The sequence below is a fragment of the Vitis riparia genome, chromosome 11 (genome assembly GCF_004353265.1).
Source record: "Vitis riparia cultivar Riparia Gloire de Montpellier isolate 1030 chromosome 11, EGFV_Vit.rip_1.0, whole genome shotgun sequence".
In the NCBI taxonomy this organism is placed as follows: domain Eukaryota; kingdom Viridiplantae; phylum Streptophyta; class Magnoliopsida; order Vitales; family Vitaceae; genus Vitis; species Vitis riparia.
The window spans coordinates 9,960,254-9,979,195 of NC_048441.1; positions in this window are offsets into that span (position 1 = coordinate 9,960,254).

The window sequence follows — 18,942 nt, forward strand, 5'->3', positions numbered from 1 at the left end:
TACCTTAATATAATGAACAATTATTTTTCATGAGTGCTTGAATAACACATAACTATTTATTTGATATAACATATGATTTTTTTTAAATAAATTAAATTATGTTATAATGTATTGTAACATCAGTGTATTTGTATTATAAGTATAATGCATTTATGTCGTAACTATATTTTATGATAAAAGTAATAATTATAGAAATGCATATTTATACTTTATTGACTATATCAATAAATTAATATCATTCATTCAATGCATTGAAATTATTTAATATATTGTATATATAAAATTGCAAGTCTTGTGAATTCAAATCAATACTTCATTTGATTTAAAAAATAATTCATAATATAAGTATGTTATGAAATATAGTATGATCATATAACACTTATCACTTTTGTAAAAAAGTTTAAAATTTTCTTAATTAGTTTTTATTATAATGTATTGTAATATAAGTATTTTTATATTATAATTATAATATATTTTTGTCTTATTTGTATTTTATAATAAAAGTAATAGTCATAAAGATTTTTTTTTTATATCTCATTGATATTCAACATATTATACATATTAACATCATCCACTTGATACATTAAAAAAAAATAAAGGAAAAAATTATATGCAAAAATTAAGAAAAAAACATTATGAAAAGCAAAAAAAGTTTAGAAAAATCATATAATTTTTTAAAATTATTTTATTATAAAAAATGAAAAACGATTAAGCATTCTCCATCATTTTCTTATTCTTTTTATACAATGCATATGAAAAATTAAATGTTCTATCTTGCTTGAACTCAATACAGAAACATACTTTATCAATTTAAAATTATATATATGAAAAATTCATCATTTTTATTACATAATTATAAAACTTGTTTTATTTTTAATAAAATTTAAAATAAAAATAAAAATAGAAATATATAAAAAAAAACACATTAGATGTTATTTTCAAATATTTCTTAGAAGTATTTTGGTTGTAAATAATAAATTTAAATAATAAATTATACTATCATATAATAATGTTAAGGGTTAAATCCAAAATTTAACAAATAATGTGGGGCCCACACACTTTAAATATCTTGAGGAATAAAGTGAAATGCTTTAAATACTTTTCAAAAGCTTTTAATTGAAGGACATTTATGGTATTTTAGCCTTATACGGACTTGGAGAGAATTTTCACCTTCCGGTCATTATCACACCTAGACCACCCTTAGCCCGTGGAAACTCTCTCTCTCTCTCTCTCTCTCTCTCTCTCTCTCTCTCTCTCTCTCTCTCTCTCTCTCTCTCTCTCTCCCTCTCCCTCTCTCTCTCTCTCTCCCTCTCTCTCTCTCTCTCTCTCTCTCTCTATTTTATTTTATTTTATTTCTAAGTTTTACACAAACCAACCATGCCAGATGACTTTGACAACTTTTTATTTATTTATTTATTGATTTTAATTATTTTTGAAAGATTTAAATACAAAATAATAATTTATAGTAAATAATTAATGAGAACACAATTAATATAAACATAAATGCATAATGAACAAATTTAGAGGTTTAATTATATAACATTTTCTATATATTTATACTAAATAAAATATTTATTTATTTGATAAATCTTATCACATATAAATTAAATAAAGATATCTTGGTTATATCATTTTATTGTTTATATTATTTTAAAATTATAAATTTTCATGTGAAAATTAGATTTAATGATCATGATTTTAGCTTTTTGCTTGTGGTTTTGACTTGATAGTTGTTTTAATTTTTTTTAGTTCAAATGTTTACCTTTTTATTTATTTATTTATATAAAATAAAAACTTAATTATGGTTTTAACTTTTGTTTGATTAAAATTTTTAATTTTTAATTTATATAAAATAAAAAATAAAATATATTTTCATAAAAAATTGTATTAATATTTTATATTAATTTTCTCTTAATTTTTATTAGAAATTTAAATATTTGCATGCATAAGACATGGAGCATATAATAGATGATAAAATACCTTTTTTTTAAATCAAAGATTTGTGGTACATCATTCCCATCTTAGTAGTATTTTCAGCACACACACATTATTCATGGAGGAGTGATATCCTATTGTGGACCCCGCATTTCGGCTCATGCGTTTCCCACTCGATGGCGAGCTCGATTTTTGTTTCGAAAAATGATTTTTTGTTTGATTAAGAGAAATGACTTGGAGTCGCCACTTATTTTTGTTTTATTTTTAAAGGGTAAACAAAATAAGAAAGAAAAACCCTAAGTGTGACTCCTCACTTTTGAAAAGGTGGTCTGTGAAAAACCGGATCGGGTTCGGGGGTCAGGTTGCTTATTGGGAAGGTACGGTAACGACCGTAGCACCCCTCTAAGTCCCTAAAGTCGGGTCTCTACTAATAAAATGAAGCTGACAGGGCAATCAATGAGAAAATCAATGAATACTTGAAGCGATCATGCACATATGAGAATCAAAACATGTACAAAGAATGAACAAAATATGAGTGGATACGTACCTGGTCCTCCAGTCACGAATGCGCTATCATGAAACAGGATTAGTGAATCACGAATAGATAAAATTATGCGCATGTCAAGGAACAGAATAAATCAAACAAGCATGGTAAATAAATAAATCAATCAATCAATCAGTCATAAAATCACTTATGTAGGGCCCCCACCAAAGCCCGTTTATTTAGCATGACTTAATGTCACAAATTCCATTATTCTGGAATTATGAAAAATTCGTTCATGCTTATTTTTAAAACATTTTGAAGAAGTCATTGAAAGATTTGAAAATTGCTCCTCGAATAGAAAGTGGAAGCAAATTTTATTAAAGAGAGATTTTATTGGCTTTGAGATTACTAAAAAAAAGAAATAAAAATAAAATAAGTAAAACGAAATAAAATAAAGTAGAAGTAAAATGATAAATGAAATAATAAAATAAAAATAAGGTAAAATAATGAGAAGGTTGGGGAGTAGAAGAAGACTACTTGAAAATCAACATTACTAAAAAAAGAAACAATTTTGGAAGTAGAGATAGGGAATTTAGGAAATGAAACATCCACATGTTTCAAGAATGGCCCACTAAGGTGGCCATGCACCTCATGAGAGAAAGAGAGTGGGTCCCACGATCAGATTTTTTCTTCCTCATCGTTTTGACAATTGGATGGCAAGAACATCCCCTGTTGCCTTTACAAACATTCCTAGAACAGCACGAGAAAAACCGAGATCGGCAATGTAAAGGGGCTCACAGCATATCACACCAACTAGGCAGCAAGATTCAACAGCTACAAGTTGGGGTTTCATAGGCCACTATTTAGCAACAACAAAAAGAAAATCTTCTTCTGTCGCTTGAAATGCTTTTCGTATCACGTCCACTGACATGGATTGTTGCTCCGAGGTTAAACCCTTGAGATGCACTCAAATGCTGCCCAATGTCCTTGTACCATCTTCTCAAGAGAGTCTAGGAGTTGTCACCAGAATATCAACACCTATTTCTAGATCCTGCAGCGGCTGACCCATTGGCGCTCCTCCATAAGCGACAACCATCTTGGTTATTGCTACCATTCCTTGGCAGCAATCAGGCGCACTTAACGCGTAGCATGCAGCTCCTATTGTGAACATTTGTCAAACAGCAAGACAACATCTATTTCTTCTACTAGTGATGGAGTTCCACGTTGAGTGTTAGTTTCCGCTCATATAGCGTCCACTTCGATTAAAACATGAACAAGGGACAACCAAACCCTTTTTACGCTATGCATTACGGATGCAAGCATGGCAAATTGATGCTTCTTTTCTATTCGACAAAGCAAATCGAAATCCAAAAAAACCAATCTGCTCTGAAGGTGTGTAACGCCAATCTCCAGGATGCGGATCAGCATGTAACAAGCCTTTATCAAGGAGTTGAACCAGGGATGCCTCCACTCATTTGTTCACTAAATCAAGAAGCCGTGGTTTAGCATCAGTTCGCTACCTCTCTAAATATCTAGAGACATGAGCAACTGAGTTCTCAGCAGCTGCAAGAATTAAATCCCCTAGGCCCTCACCCACCATCCACTCCATAGTTAACACTCTCTTTCTACTTAGAGGAGGAGACAGGCTTGAGAGGTTCAGTGAGTGTACAAACACCGGGAACGCATGAGGAACGAGAATGGTTAACAGGAAATGGGTATAGGAATGATGTGTGGTTTAGTGAGAGAAAAGGTGGTGGATGAAGGGCGGAATGGGTTAATGGGTATGGGGATGTGATAGCACATATGGGCATGGAGGATGAGCGTTTACGAAGGCGTTATGAGAGACGACCATGCATGTAGGGCGGTATATATAAACGTGGTGAGTTTGCATGGGTGCATGAAAAAGGGGTATGGAGATGGGCGATGGGTACGTGGTGAGTATGAGAGGCATGAGCTAAAGATGGTGACCAAATGGGTATGGCGGGTATGTAACGGGTGAGTTAGTGAGAGATGGGTTAATGAAAGGGGTGAGTGGCAGCCAAGAAGGTAGTATATGTTACCAAGGATGGTTTACAAATTTCTTGGGTTTTAGAGATGGATGACGGGATAGAGCTTGCATTGGAACAAAGGCATGGGTGTTTAGAGAGAGAAGTGGGTAGATGGATGTGAAGGAAAGAAATGGGTACAATCATGAATTTGGTGAGTGGAGAAAATATTGAAAGAGGAGGGTGGCCATGCATGTCGTGCATGCCGAACGAGCGCAGAAATGGGGAAGCAACAGTGAGACTAGATAGAGTATGACTGTGGGCTAACCTTGAACGTTTCTTCATGGATGGATGCTTCTCTGGTGAGGGAACGGTACCTCTAGAACTTAGTGCCTTCTCAGAATCAAAACCTTTAGCTGCTGATCGAATAACAGAGGCTTGGGCTGGCACAAGAGCCATTATTGCAAGCTCAACATATCTGATAGAACTTCACATAAATGCACTTGCCTCGGACATAATTCCTATAACTGATGCAAGCTAGAAGATGCTGGATTGTCAAGTAATAGAGCTGTATTCCCACGTAGATCCAGGATCTAGAGCCTGGAGAGTGCTTGAAAACCGTTCGTCTAGGATCTAATCTGAGCGAATTCATACCCAGCTTCAAACATGGAAGGTTAAGAAGTGACTCCAAAATTACACCTCGTGCTCGAGTCCATCCTTTAAGAGAGTCTCTAGGACTTGAAGATGATTTTTAAGAAGATGACAGTCCAAGCTTGCCGGTGAGTTGAGACCAAAAACTCTTCAGACGCAAATCGGATAATGGGCAACAACAATCTGCCGAACCTGGATGGTGCGGGCGTGGCGTCTCTGGAATACCTCTAGACATGCCTGCATGCCATCCATAGGTGGAGGTTTGAGAGCTTAGGTGGGGGCGGATTCCTTCTTCATAGACCACATTCAATCATCGTCAATTGATCACATGCACTCTCTTGATGCGGCGGTCTCAAACTCAGAGCATGACTATTTAGCAACTCTACGGGCAATGAGACAGCAATAATCTAAGTTCAGAAATAGTGCCTTCACTACAACCAAAAGCGATGCTGGCCAAGTCTCTCCTCCTGGCTTCCGCGGGCAGAGATGGGTGAAAACAATGCACTCCATGAGTCTCCTCATCACCCCCGCGAAGGCCTAGCTTCCCGGAGAAGGTCATCTTCTTCCCATTCTATTTAGAAATTTCTTGTTCGATAGATTCTTCTGATGGCGCTGGACTCATAGCTTAGAGAGAGAGACAAGGGTGGCAAGAAGAGAAAGGGAGCAAGATTCATGAAACACTTAACTATCATTTGTTGAACCCATTTCATCATTCTATCCGTGGGTCCAATAATCAGTGGGCTAAAAACAGAGGATACTCACAAGAACAGAGCACCAAAGGCTTCAAACCCCACAAATATTAAACCAATAAACATCAAAAGAAATGCAACCCAACAAAGAGAGTAGGAATCACTAAGAATGAGATACAACAAGTATGTAGAATGAAAGTACGCAGGAAAATCATAATAACCATACCTGAAGATGATCCCTTCCAGCTAGGTCAGCGAGAAAAATCAACCCCTGAAGATGATCCCTTCCAGCTAGGTCAGCGAGAAAAATCAACCTACCATCTTTACTCTTCCTCCTTCGTTTTCTCCTCAAACTTCTCGAGTCTCCTCTTTTTTCGAATCCTCTTCTTTTCCTTCTTATCTCCCTGTTTGTGTTTTCCTGAGCAAGCCATTACCGGCTCTCCTATTCACTCGTCAGCGAGCACGTCGTCTGCCAACCACCAGCATGGCCCCTTGCCATCTCCATGTCGGTCCATGCAGCTCCTCTCATGTGTCGGGGAGGCGTCCTCCCACTTGCCTAGGGTGCTGCCAGCTCTTCCAGAGGGTGAGACGACCTCCTTCCAATGCTATAAAAATCTCCTAAAAAAAAACTACAAGTCTTCGGCCCTTGAAAAGGGGGTCTACAAATATGCCCCTCTTCGGTAAAGTTCACGAGTGTAAAGAACATGAACATTGGAGTGAAAAGCAGGTGCGAATAGTGAGTGGAATGAAGTGAACTCTACCGAAGAACCAAGGAGACCCCCATAGGAACACTAGTGAAACACGAACTCACTCAAACTAACAGACAAACACAAAGGCTCTAAACCTGAGAGAAAGCGATGTCTCAAAATGTCCCTGAAGCCACACTGAGGACCCAGGCTTCCTTTAAGACGTCTCCAAAAGTGACTCGAAAGACCATATCAAGGATGAGTAATGGTCGAACCACTCTAGAAGTACGGGAAAGAATGTGCTAGAAGGAGACTATCCTAAGTGAACTATATGAAAAATGACAAATGTAGGGTGCTCAATAACACGACAGAAATACGTATCATGAACTCAAAGGACATCGTCATAAGCAGTGAGAAGGGAGATATGAAAGGATAATGACGAATAGGTGATAAGCATGGGGTGACAAGGTGAGGAAAACGAGGATAAATGTAAAGCCATGAAGATCAGAATGTGCAATGCCAGTGAATGTGAATACACGACCTCGAATGGTACAGCTAAAGAGAAGTGACTCTGAACGACAAAAACACAGAAAGATGGTGACTCAAAGTACAAGAATGGGTATGAAAAAGGGCTCCGAACGCCAAAATAAAGGGAAATGGGGATAGATCTGGATGCCATCATGGGCCCATGGCTCTGAACGCCAAATATGAGATGAACAATGGCTCTAAAAGCCGAAATGAAACTTATGGATCTGAACGCCAAATGGAAAATGAACGATGGCTCTGAATGCCAAAACTGAGAAGTGATGATGGCTCTGAACGCCAAAACCGAAAATAGTGATGGCTCTGAACGCCAAAATTGAAAAGCGATGATGGCTCTGAACGCCAAAACTGAAAAGCGATGATGACTCTGAACACCAAACTGAGGAGCGACTCCGAATGTCGATCTGAAAGCCGATGATGGCTCTGAACGCCGAACTGAAAAGCGACAATGATGGCTCTGAACGCCGAAACTAAAAAGTGATGATGATGACTCTGAACGTCAAACTGAGAAAATAAATAGTTCTGGAAGCCAAATAAAAAAGCTAGCTCTAAACACTAAACTAGAAGAATAATGGCTCTGGAAGCCAAACCAAAAAACTAACTCTAAAAGCTAAACCACGAAATAACAGCTCTGGAAGCCAAACCAAAAAGCTAACTCTAAAAGCTAAACTAGAGAGTAACAGCCCTGGAAGCCTAAACAAGACAACAGAAATGGCTCTGGAAGCCTAAACAAGATGACAGAGATGGCTCTAGAAGCCTAAACAAGACGACGGTAATGGCTCTGGAAGCCTAAACAAGATGACAGAAATGGCTCTGGAAGCCTAAACAAGACGACGGTAATGGCTTTGGAAGCCTAAACGAGATGACAGAAATGACTCTGGAAGCCTAAACAAGAAGACGGTAATGGCTCTGGAAGCCTAAACAAGATGACAGAAATGGCTCTGGAAGCCTAAACAAGACGATAGAAGTGGCTCTGGAAGCCTAAACAAGACGACAGAAGTGGCTCTGGAAGCCTAAACAAGACGACAGTAATGGCTCTGGAAGCCTAAACAAGATGACGGTAATGGCTCTGGAAGCCTAAACAAGATGACGGTAATGGCTCTGGAAGCCTAAACAAGAGGACGGTAATGACTCTGGAAGCCTAAACAAGACGACAGAAGTGGCTCTGGAAGCCTAAACAAGATGACAGTAGGGGGATGCTCTAGGTGATAACTCGCAAAGATCAAGAAATGGACTAAGTAATGAGAAAGACTGCAAAATATCCGATGAACTCAAAGACGGGGTATGCCCCAGTGTGGCATGCCGCTGCAATCTCAATCCGCTGGAAATGGCTGAAAGGGACTCTACGAGTCTCGAACGACGCTCCGCTGAGAGCTCATATCGATGAAGAGCTCAGGAATAATGGTCAATGAGGCGAACACAATATATCTCGGCCGAGTGATGGAAACTGTAACGGATATGTGAGAGAACGATCGCCTCCAGGGCTAAATGAGGGCAATATGCCCTAGTATGGCATCAGATGTACCCGATCTGTCCTGATGACCCGAGAATAACACCAATGGGACGCATAACAGATCTGATATGTACCCACTGAAATGATGACGTGGGAAATCCAGGCACCAGAGACAACTCCATCCAGGAATCACGACTATATCAAAGGGTATGAATCTGGCTGAATGACTCAAGAGAGGCTCCTCGGAGTATCCGGACAAAATGAAATCAAACATCGACTGGCGTGTATCTCATAACGTGGATGATCATGTAAACCAGTGGGGATCTATAAATCTCGATCAAGATGGGGAATATGCCCAGTGTGGCATCGAGAATGTAACATGTCGAAAAATCAGATGAGCTCAGTCATCCATGCCTGCAACAATCAAACCCACATATCAAGAGGGTCCCTCGGAAGGAAGCATGACGACACCAAGCATCTAAAAGCGCGGCCTGGCTAGATGGCTCTCGATAGGCTCCCCTAAGGAATCATCGTGAGGATAGCGAATATATCATCATCTCTGCATACATCTCGCAAATAAGGATAAGCACGCGACTCCCTCATGATCTGTAAATCTCATCCGAACCGAAATATGCCCCTGTATGGCATCGAAATGTATGATAGGTCGGAGATCAGATAGCATGGAATCATCTATCCTCGAGCATGTGACCTCCTGAAGATCCTAAATCCTCCGAAACGGAATATGCCCCATATGGCATCGGTGCACGACAGGTCCGAAAACAATGTCATGAAATCATCCATCGTCGCACATGTGACCTCCATGAAATCCGTAAATCTCATCGAAACGGAAAATATGCCCCAGTATGGCATCAGGTGCGCAACAAGCCGAAGAACAAATGACATGAAATCATCATCGTCGCACATGTGACCTCCATGAAAGTCCGTAAATCTCATCTGAAACGGAAAATATGCCCCAGTATGGCATCGGATGCCACAAGTCAGAAACAGCGACATGAAATCATCTATCATCGAACATGTAAACTGGTCGTCCGAATCCATAACTGAATCATGCACATATATCCAAGATGTACCTCCCAGATGGAGAGGCATGATGGCATCCAAGTGTCGAGAAATGTGGACCTAGCTGGATGGATCTCGGGGCTCCGTAAAGTAACGATCATGTCCACGTCTCAGTGAGCATCCAGTAAGTGATAATGATCGTGCAAGTCTGTGAGGATCCATAAACCTCTAAATGAATGGGATATGCCTCAGTGTGGCACCAGAGGTATGATAGGTCAAAAATCAGGTGACACCAAATCAATCATCGTCAAACTCGCGATCCCGGTAATCCGAACACAACTGAATCAGACCTGCACATCAAAGAGGCGACTCCCAGAAGAAGAAGCATGACATATCTAAATATCAACCAGATCTCAATCACCTGTCCAAGTAGAGGCTGCCGAAGACGACATCTGATCCCATGGCCTCAGGGTGGTCTTAAGACACGGGACGTAACGTAGGCCAAGGTGATAGGGTGATAGAAATGAAAGGAAACTAGGCTCAAATACCCAATGATCAAAACCATGCCCTCATATATGAAATGCAACATGTATAGTGAACCCCATGAGCCATGGACCTGAGGATGCCTAACGTGAATATGATGTCGATAAGGAGACAAATGAAGCAAAATGAACTGATAGTGATATGTGTAATGATGATGCGAATGAGTATCGAACCCGAGATGGGTTGCTGTAAGGAGAGAATAAGATGTGAAGGGAATGAGACGAATCACAAGCAACGATAAAAACGACAGCGAAACAATGAATATGTGAAGAAAGGTGGTGATCGACTCAGATCAAACATGAAGTGAAGTCACATCAATAATGAATGTAATGATGGAAAGGACAATGACTCGGAGTCCTTAGGAGAAGGTCACTCATCTCTCTCACAAATAGATATGACGAAGCAATACAAATAACATGGGATCTCAGAGAGCTCACATACGAACTCCCAATAACGAACATACTCGATAAAAATGACCCCAGACATCAATATACATACTCAATGATAAAAATAATACACACCTGCGTTTTTTTTTTTTTTTTTTTTTTTTTTTTTTTTACATATATACAAACACGCGTACCCTGAACATGAACAAATGAACCCAAAGATGATATCAATAACAAATGGACACACTCCCAAGTGCTAAGGTAACAAACAAACTCTCTCTGACAAGATGACCTTCTCAAACTAAGGATCTCTAAACCAGTGTCCGCGAGATAGATGGTGGAAATGATGTGACTATCCTCCATGTGATGAACTGAGGAGGCTCACCACTCAGGTGGAGAGAATATGAGACAAACAAATAGTAGATAGGATAGGAAGAAGAGATGAATAACACAACCAATAAGATGAGATGAAAATGCAAGGTGCAGTGATAGGAAAAGATGATGAGAAAAACATGCCCTAGGTCCAAGGCTCATGAAACTCCCAAACAATGCATGCATACATTAAAGGGCCCCTGTCCCGGTGTGAAAATGTGAGCAAGGCGATAAGAAAGAAAGGCTATAATACGCATGTGAGGCTCAATGGGCTAGCAACGGACTATGTATCACAAAGGAATAACAAGGTAATGGCTAACCGAAATGATGGCCACCCATCCTGCGACCATGGTCTCAAACATAGTACCTCTTTAGCTGATCCACATTGGTTGGCTCTGAGAATCGGTTTCCGTCTAAATCCATCAGCCATGCAGCGCCCTCTGGGGTCAACTCCCTGATGAAATAAGGTCCGCTCCAGTTGGGTCTGAACTTCCCTCTAGGATCTCTGATCAATCCCCTGATGACTTTCAAGACTAAGTCACCTACATGTAGTGGTCTGGGCTTGACCCGCTTTTTGAAAGCGCGGGCCATCTTCCTCTGATATGCACGAACATGGTCTGCTGCTCTCAATCTCCTCTCATCTAGGAGATTGAGCTGATCAAATCGAGCCTGAGCCCAATCTGTCTCGGGAATCTGCTGCTCTAGTGCTACCCTCAACGAACCCATCTCAATCTCAACGGGTAGCACCGCCTCCATGCCATATACCAATGAGTAGGGTGTGGCGCCTGTAGAGGTGCGAAAAGAGGTCCGATAAGCCCACAATGCAAATGGGAGCTTCTCTGACCAATCCGAGAAGTCTCAATCATCCTCCGTAATATCCTCTTGATATTCTTATTCGCGGCCTCTACTGCCCCGTTCGTCTGCGGCCTGTACGCAGACGACCTATGATGTCGGATGCTATATCGCTGCACCAAGGTGTCAACCTCTGCCCTGAAATGTACCCCTCTATCCGAAATCAACTCATGAGGGACTCCATAGCGACAAATAATGTGTGATCTGATGAAACTAGCAACTCCAGACGATGTCAATCTCGCATACGAAGCGCCTCCACCCACTTGGTGAAGTAGTCGATGGCGACCAGGATGAACTCATGACCACTGGAAGATTTCGGTGAAATCTTCCCGATGATGTCAATACCCCATACGGAAAACGGCCAGGCGAAGTAGTGCGTGCAACTCTGAAGGTGGCACGTGAATGAGGTCTCCGTGTATCTGACACTCGGGACATCTCTGAACAAACTGGCAGCAATCCGTCTCCATGGTCAACCAGAAGTAACCGGTCCTCATGATCTTACGGGCCAACATATGTCCTCCCATATGTGGTCCGCAACTCCCGCATGAACCTCTCTCATCACTCGATCGGCGGAGGCACGGTCCAAACACAATAATAGCATCCCATCAGCTGATCGTCTATATAATGCCTCACCACAAATCACGAATCGGGCGGCTAACTGTCTCAATGCTCTCCTATCCTTGGCCGTGGCAGCCTCAGGATACACGCCAAGTCTCAAGAAGTGATATATGTCATGGTACCAGGGCAGACCATCGTCTATCTCTGTATCATCAATCAGACAACAATATGCAGGAGCAGACCTCGACTCGATCAACAATGGGCGGACAGTGGCGTCTACAGGAATGTCAATCATGGAAGCTAGAGTAGCTAAGGCATCAGCAAACTGGTTCTGCGCTCTAGGCAGATGGGTATATCTCAAATCATCAAATCTCCCGACCAGTAGCTCCAAATACGCATGATAAGGCCTAAGCTTCACATCTCTAGTCTTCCACTCGCCCTGAATCTGTCTCAATACCAGATTGGAGTCACCAAACACCTCCATCTGTCTAATCCCGAGCTCGAGGGCTGTCTCTAATCCCAAGATACAAGCCTCATACTCAACAATGTTGTTCGTGGCAGGATGTCGATCCGAGAATGCCAAACGAACAGATCTAGGAATGTGATCACCATGAGGGGATATCAATAGGACGCCTATCCCGTATCCGAATGGTTGGCTGCACCATCAAAGTACATGCGCCAACCTGACAGACTAGTCACAGCAGCAACATCCTCGTCTGGGAAGTCGTCATCAATGGCCCTACCATCGGAAACCGGTAAAGAAGCTAGATGATCCGCGACAATGCTCCCTCTAATGGACTTCTGAGTGACATAATGAATGTCAAACTCAGTCAGAAGTACCAACCATCTCATGAGGCGACCGACCAGGGCGGGCCTGTCAAACAAATATCTCAGAGGATCTAGACGGGATATCAAGTGCACCGAATACTCGGTCATGTAATGTCTCAGTCGGCGAGTGGCCCAAACCAATGCCAAGCAATAACGCTCAATCGTGACATATCTCGTCTCGTAGTCTAGCATCCTCTTACTCAGATAATATATGGCCCGATCCTTGCCCGAATCATCGAGCTGAGCCAACATGCATCCCAAAGCCACGTCGAGACGGATAGTATAGGAGTAAAGGACGGCCTGGTGTAGGAGGCGCTAAGACTGGGGGTGACAACAAGTACTCTCGGATCCTCTCGAATGCGCGCTGACACTGATCATCCCAAACAGTAGGCTGACTCTTCCTCAAGAGTAGAAAATGGGCTCACAAATGTCTGTCAATCTAGCAATGAATCTGCTGATGTACTGAAGTCTGCCCAAGAAGCCTCTGACCTCTCTCTCTGTCCTCGGTGCAGGCATGTCAAGGATGGCTCTAATCTTGTCCGAGTCTACCTCTATGCCTCGCTCACTGACCATGTATCCCAAGAGTTTCCCAAAAGTCACTCCAAAAGTGCACTTCTTAGGATTCAGTCTCAATCTGAACTGCCTGATCCTCTCAAAGAATCTCTCCAAAGCTGCTAAGTGATCTGATCTACCTCGGGATTTCACTATCATGTCGTCTACATAAACCTCGACATCCCGATGCATCATGTCATGGAAGAGGTGGTCGCTGCTCTCTGTAGTGGCTCCTGCGTTCTTCAATCCGAATGGCATGACTCTATAGCAATAAGTACCCCACTTGGTAATGAAGGACGTCTTCTCCATATCCTCTGGAGCCATTAAGATCTGACTGTACCCGAAAAATCCGTCCATAAAGGACAACATCGAATGACCTGCCGTACTGTCAACTAGCATGTTGATGTGTGGAAGAGGAAAATCATCATTAGGGCTGACCTTGTTGAGATCTCGAAAATCAACACAAACTCTCACCTTGCCGTCCTTTTTGGGAACAGGGACGCATTGGCCAGCCACTCCGGGTACTCGACCACTGATAAGAATCCTACACTGAGCTGCTTCTGGATCTCTTCTTTCACCTGCAAGCTCCAACGAGGGTGCAATCGTCTCAACTTCTGCTTAACCGGTCTGGCATGGGGCAGAAGTGGCAAACGATGCTGGACGATAGATGGGTCAAGGCCCGGCATGTCCTCATAGGACCATGCGAAAACGTCCAAGTATGCTCTGAGCAATTGGATGAGGTAGTCTCTCTCATCTACAGATAGATCTGACTCGATCCTCAACTCCCTAGGCTGATCTGCGGTGCCGAAATCAACAATCTCTGTGTCCCCTACAGCAGGTGAAACCCTCTGATCAACGGGATCCGAATCGGAAGCAGAAGATGAGTCATCATCTGAATCGTGCTGTGCAATCTCATCATCAATATAAAAAATCTGTGATGTGGGTGAAGATGGTGCAGATAAATCAATACCAGAAGAGACAGGCAAATACTCAAAGATGCTCAAATCCATAGATGAAGAGTCAGAAACATAGTCAAAACGGGAGACGAACCCCGACAGAACGTCAAATGATAGAGGTGGGTCCACAAAGTCGGACGCTCCCTCGATAATGCCAACATGGCTATCAAAAAAATCATCAAAAACTATAAGCTCCTCAGTAGACTCCTAAGCAGGGGCAGTCTGGACCTCATCGGCGATCTCGAGGACGGACACCCCAAAGAGATCAAATGGCGAAGCGAGCTCCGGCGGGGCCATCTTCTCGGTCTGGCTCAAGCTCATCGCGAGCATCTCATCAACGTACTCATCACACGGCACAGCTCCGTCCACTACATCCCCAATCTCGGCAAAAGTCCCGTGATCATCGATCTCATCTGGGAAGCAAAGCGTCATAAGGCTCGTGCGATCTGGGGAGGGAGGAGCAATCAACACAGAAGTCGAAGGGCCAGGGGCTCCGTCACTCAACTGTAACTGTTGGACGAGGCGCTGAAGCTCGGCCTCCTAGGTGGTGCTGAGTCCTCCGATGACCCCATCAGATGGTGCATGTGGCTCTGATGCCCTCACAAAGTAATCGACTAGGCTCATGGTGTATGGGTGGACAGGATAATAAAAGGGCGTACGAGTCAAGCGAGCCCTCACCCTCTCCCTGCACAGTCGCGCCATATGACGATAGTCAGCCTCAGTGGGAATGAATCCGAGCCCGAATGGTACATCGTGGTCCGGAAAGGCCATGAACTCACTAGGCCCGTGCTGACGCCGCCCCAGGCCCATACCGGGAAGATAAGACATGCTCCGCATAATATCGAGCACCACCGTGCTGCTGTGCTGGTCGAAGGACATGGCTACAAAATCTCGGCAGAAATCCTCCATCTCTAGAGTCTGTATCTCATCAAAGGTAAATCCGGTCAGAAAGAGATCATCATCAGCGTGACTAATCTCGAGTACGGCTCGGCAGAGATGAACCTATCACCCGCAGACTGCACCACGACGACCCGACCATCATGAATAAACTTCACCTTCTGATGAAAGGAAGAAGGAATAGCTCCGGCTCTATGGATCCATGGTCGGCCTAGAAGCAGGTTAAAGGATGTAGGAATCCTCAAAACCTGAAACACGGCGACAAAAGTGGCTGGACCAATCAGTAGCTCAATCTCTAGCTGCCCATGACCTCCCTCCGAGTGCTATCATATGTGCGAATGGTCTGAGTGGAGGGACCGAAGTCAGAAGGAGCGTATCCGAGGGGATGGCAGTGGCGAGAGGACATACGTTCAGGGCCGAGCCATTGTCCAGAAGGACAGATGAGACTCGACGACCTGAACATCCAACATATATATAGAGAGGACGCGTGTGGTCTGAACCCTCTGGTGGCAAGTCATCATCGGAAAAGACGATACAAGTGGCTCTGCCAGCCGTCATCATATGAATGAGTCCCTCGGGAGTGGTCGTGGTTCAACTCTGATCTGGCTCAAAGCTCGAGTCAGTGCATCCCGATGAGTACTGGAGGACGCTAAGAGGCTCCAGATGGAAATACGAGCCTGAGTGCTCTGCAACTGCCTCAAAATCTCATCGTCCTCGGCTCTGACCTCCTGGGAGCGGACGTACCCCAACTGGCCTAGCTGTCGTGGGAGGTGGCTGTCGCATCACTCTACCTCCTCGGAGAACATACTGAATGTCCAGAGTCTGAGAATCATCAACGTGTGGAGCCGGAACCTCCTCAACATCCGGGATCAAATGAAAGGCGTCCGGACATTGTAATGCGACAAAACAATGGCTCAGCAGTGGTAGCCGCACCGATGCCACCTCGGGAACCAATCGAAATGGAGCAGGCATCCAGGACCTAGAGTCACCCCACTCATCTCATAAATCACATCTGGCATGATGGGCTCTGGGTCTGAATCGTCATCACTCAGCATGTGGATGCGGTCGTCGATCTCATCAAAATCTAAGAAATGAATATCATCGGCTGGTGGAGGGACTGCATGTGTGGTGTGGGCAGGTAACGGGTTCGTGGTCACACTCGGCTGACCCAAGTGTACCAAACCCTGGTCGATCAAGTCCTGGATGGCGTGCCTCAATGCGGTACACCTATCAGTCTCATACCCAGGCCCCTGATGGTAGGCGCAATGTAAGTCCATCCTGAACCGAGGGGGAAGAGGCTGAGGTGGTGGTCTCGGAGTGAGAGCGGCCAATATTCCGGCCTCTGTGAGCTTTCGAAGAGCCTGGCTCAACGGCATGCCTATCTGGGAGAACTGTCTCTGCGTCCTCAAAGCAAAGGGAGCAGAAGTCTGCTGAGCTCTAAGCCTGGGGTAAGAGGTAGCGGGTCTCGCAGTGAACTGTGCAGCATAGCATGGCTGTCCAGTGGCTGTATAAGAAATAGGAGGCCTCTCGATGCTCTGAGTAGCATAATAGGGCAAAGCCAATGGCTGAGGCTGATATGTCTGATCATAAGTCGGGTGAGGTGCCCGTGGCTTGTACTGCTGAGGCGTGTAAGATGGAGGAGCCTCGAAAAGCTGTGGGATAGGCTGATGACGCCTGAGAGGCCTCTGACTGGAGGAACTGATAGCACTCACATCTGTAGATCTCTGTCCTCCGAAGGGTTTCTTCCCCTTAACATCACTAGGGGAAGAATCTACCCACAAACCCCTCGAGATGCCATCCTCGACATCATACAAAGCCAGAGCCAGAGATCCAAAATCTGTAAAAGGTACCCTGACCACATGCCTGGCAATCCTCGGCTATAGGCTCCTCAAAACCATCTGAATCTGATCTCTCTCTGATGGTCTATCCACTATCTCGGCAATCTTCCCACGCCAGCGGGAGATGAATGAAGAAACTGACTCGTCTGATCTCTGCCTAAGAGCCTCGAGCTCCCTCCTCGATACGTCAACGACAGTATTAAATGCATATTGTCTCAAGAACTCTTGGGCCAGATCATCCCAAGTCCGACGACGTGATACATCCAAAGAAGCAAACCAACGCTGTGCAGCGCCACCCAAAGACATGGGGAAAAGCATGATCATCTGGGCCCCGTCCAATCCATGAGCCCTCATGATCGTACTGTAAAGCCTCAAATGGATGCGGGGGCACCCAATCCCTGTGTATCGCTTGATCTCTGGCATCCTGAACTTGGCCGGTAAACTGGCCACTGGCACTCCATCAAAATCCTCCCAAGTAATGGCTCTGTCGGAAGTCCTCAACTGCCTCAACCCCTACTCAAGCCTATCCATGCGAGCATGTGGGTCCTCTGAGGTCGGGGTAGGCAAGGTGACGGGAGGCGGAGCAACCTCGGTCTGGCTATGTAGGGTGAACGGCATGGCCTGTGGTGCTGACTGACTGGGTGGAGGGGGTGGTGGCACTGTATGGTCATACTGGGCACCATCCGGGGGCGGGACCTGCTGGGCCTACTGCCCATCTATCCTCCGGCCAAGGCTAGTTATAGCCTCCTGAATCGAAGCCATGGCCTCAGTAAACTGATCGACGGTAACTATCTGTGAATCCATATCCCTCTGATCTAATCTCTGGTCTAACTGGTCCGATACTCTGATCAATCTACTCCCAACTCTGATCCAAGAAGTCGAACCCAGACTGAACGTATCGGTACTCCTACAATAGTGGAAACACTAGATAAGGTGCGGGGTAAGGGAAACTTCACAAAGAATGTCTATCAAACGTGTCAAAAGGTAGCCTGGAAGCAATCAAACTGATATCCAATCCTGAGCAGATATATAAGAGACTACTACGAAGGTAACTAAACCTGTCACTACTGAACCGGCTCTGAAGGCCCACAGATGCACCCACGTGTTCGGGAAGAAGAAACCTAATTGAAATGTCTAAGGCTCAACCTACAAGGTCAAGGCGGCTCTAAAAGGAGATAGGTGGACTTTAAAAGATCCCTAGCAGAAGCAATCGTACCCTCCGGTGGTACGCAACCCTCTGCACGCCTCCGAAGAGACGGGGCACTTCCATGCAAGGTGGTCATCACCTCCATACGTGCACTACCTCGACATCCCAGGGGGTTTCCTATGGTGAAACCTCTCAAACTCTCAACGCTCAATGGTCAACTAAAGTGCACAGTGAATGGTGTGGGTGCATCCGAAAACCCCAAGAATCTAGAGCAGAAGAGGAAACACACTGGTCGCACGACTATCCATGAAACCTAGCTCGGGGCTATACAGGTCTTCAATGATCGGACTCCAATCGACATCAAAGTGTCGCTCTCCTCCAGAATGCTCCCGTACATCGATATAACCCGTCGCTAGACCCTACTCCTAATCCCTATCTCGGTCAGAGTACAGGCACACACAAGGCCTCACACTTGCAAAAGTGAGAACCAGAATGGAGGAAATGACCGAGACTAGAGGGTTGGAGATAAGGGGATATATGTGCGACCCACACGAACAAGCAACACGC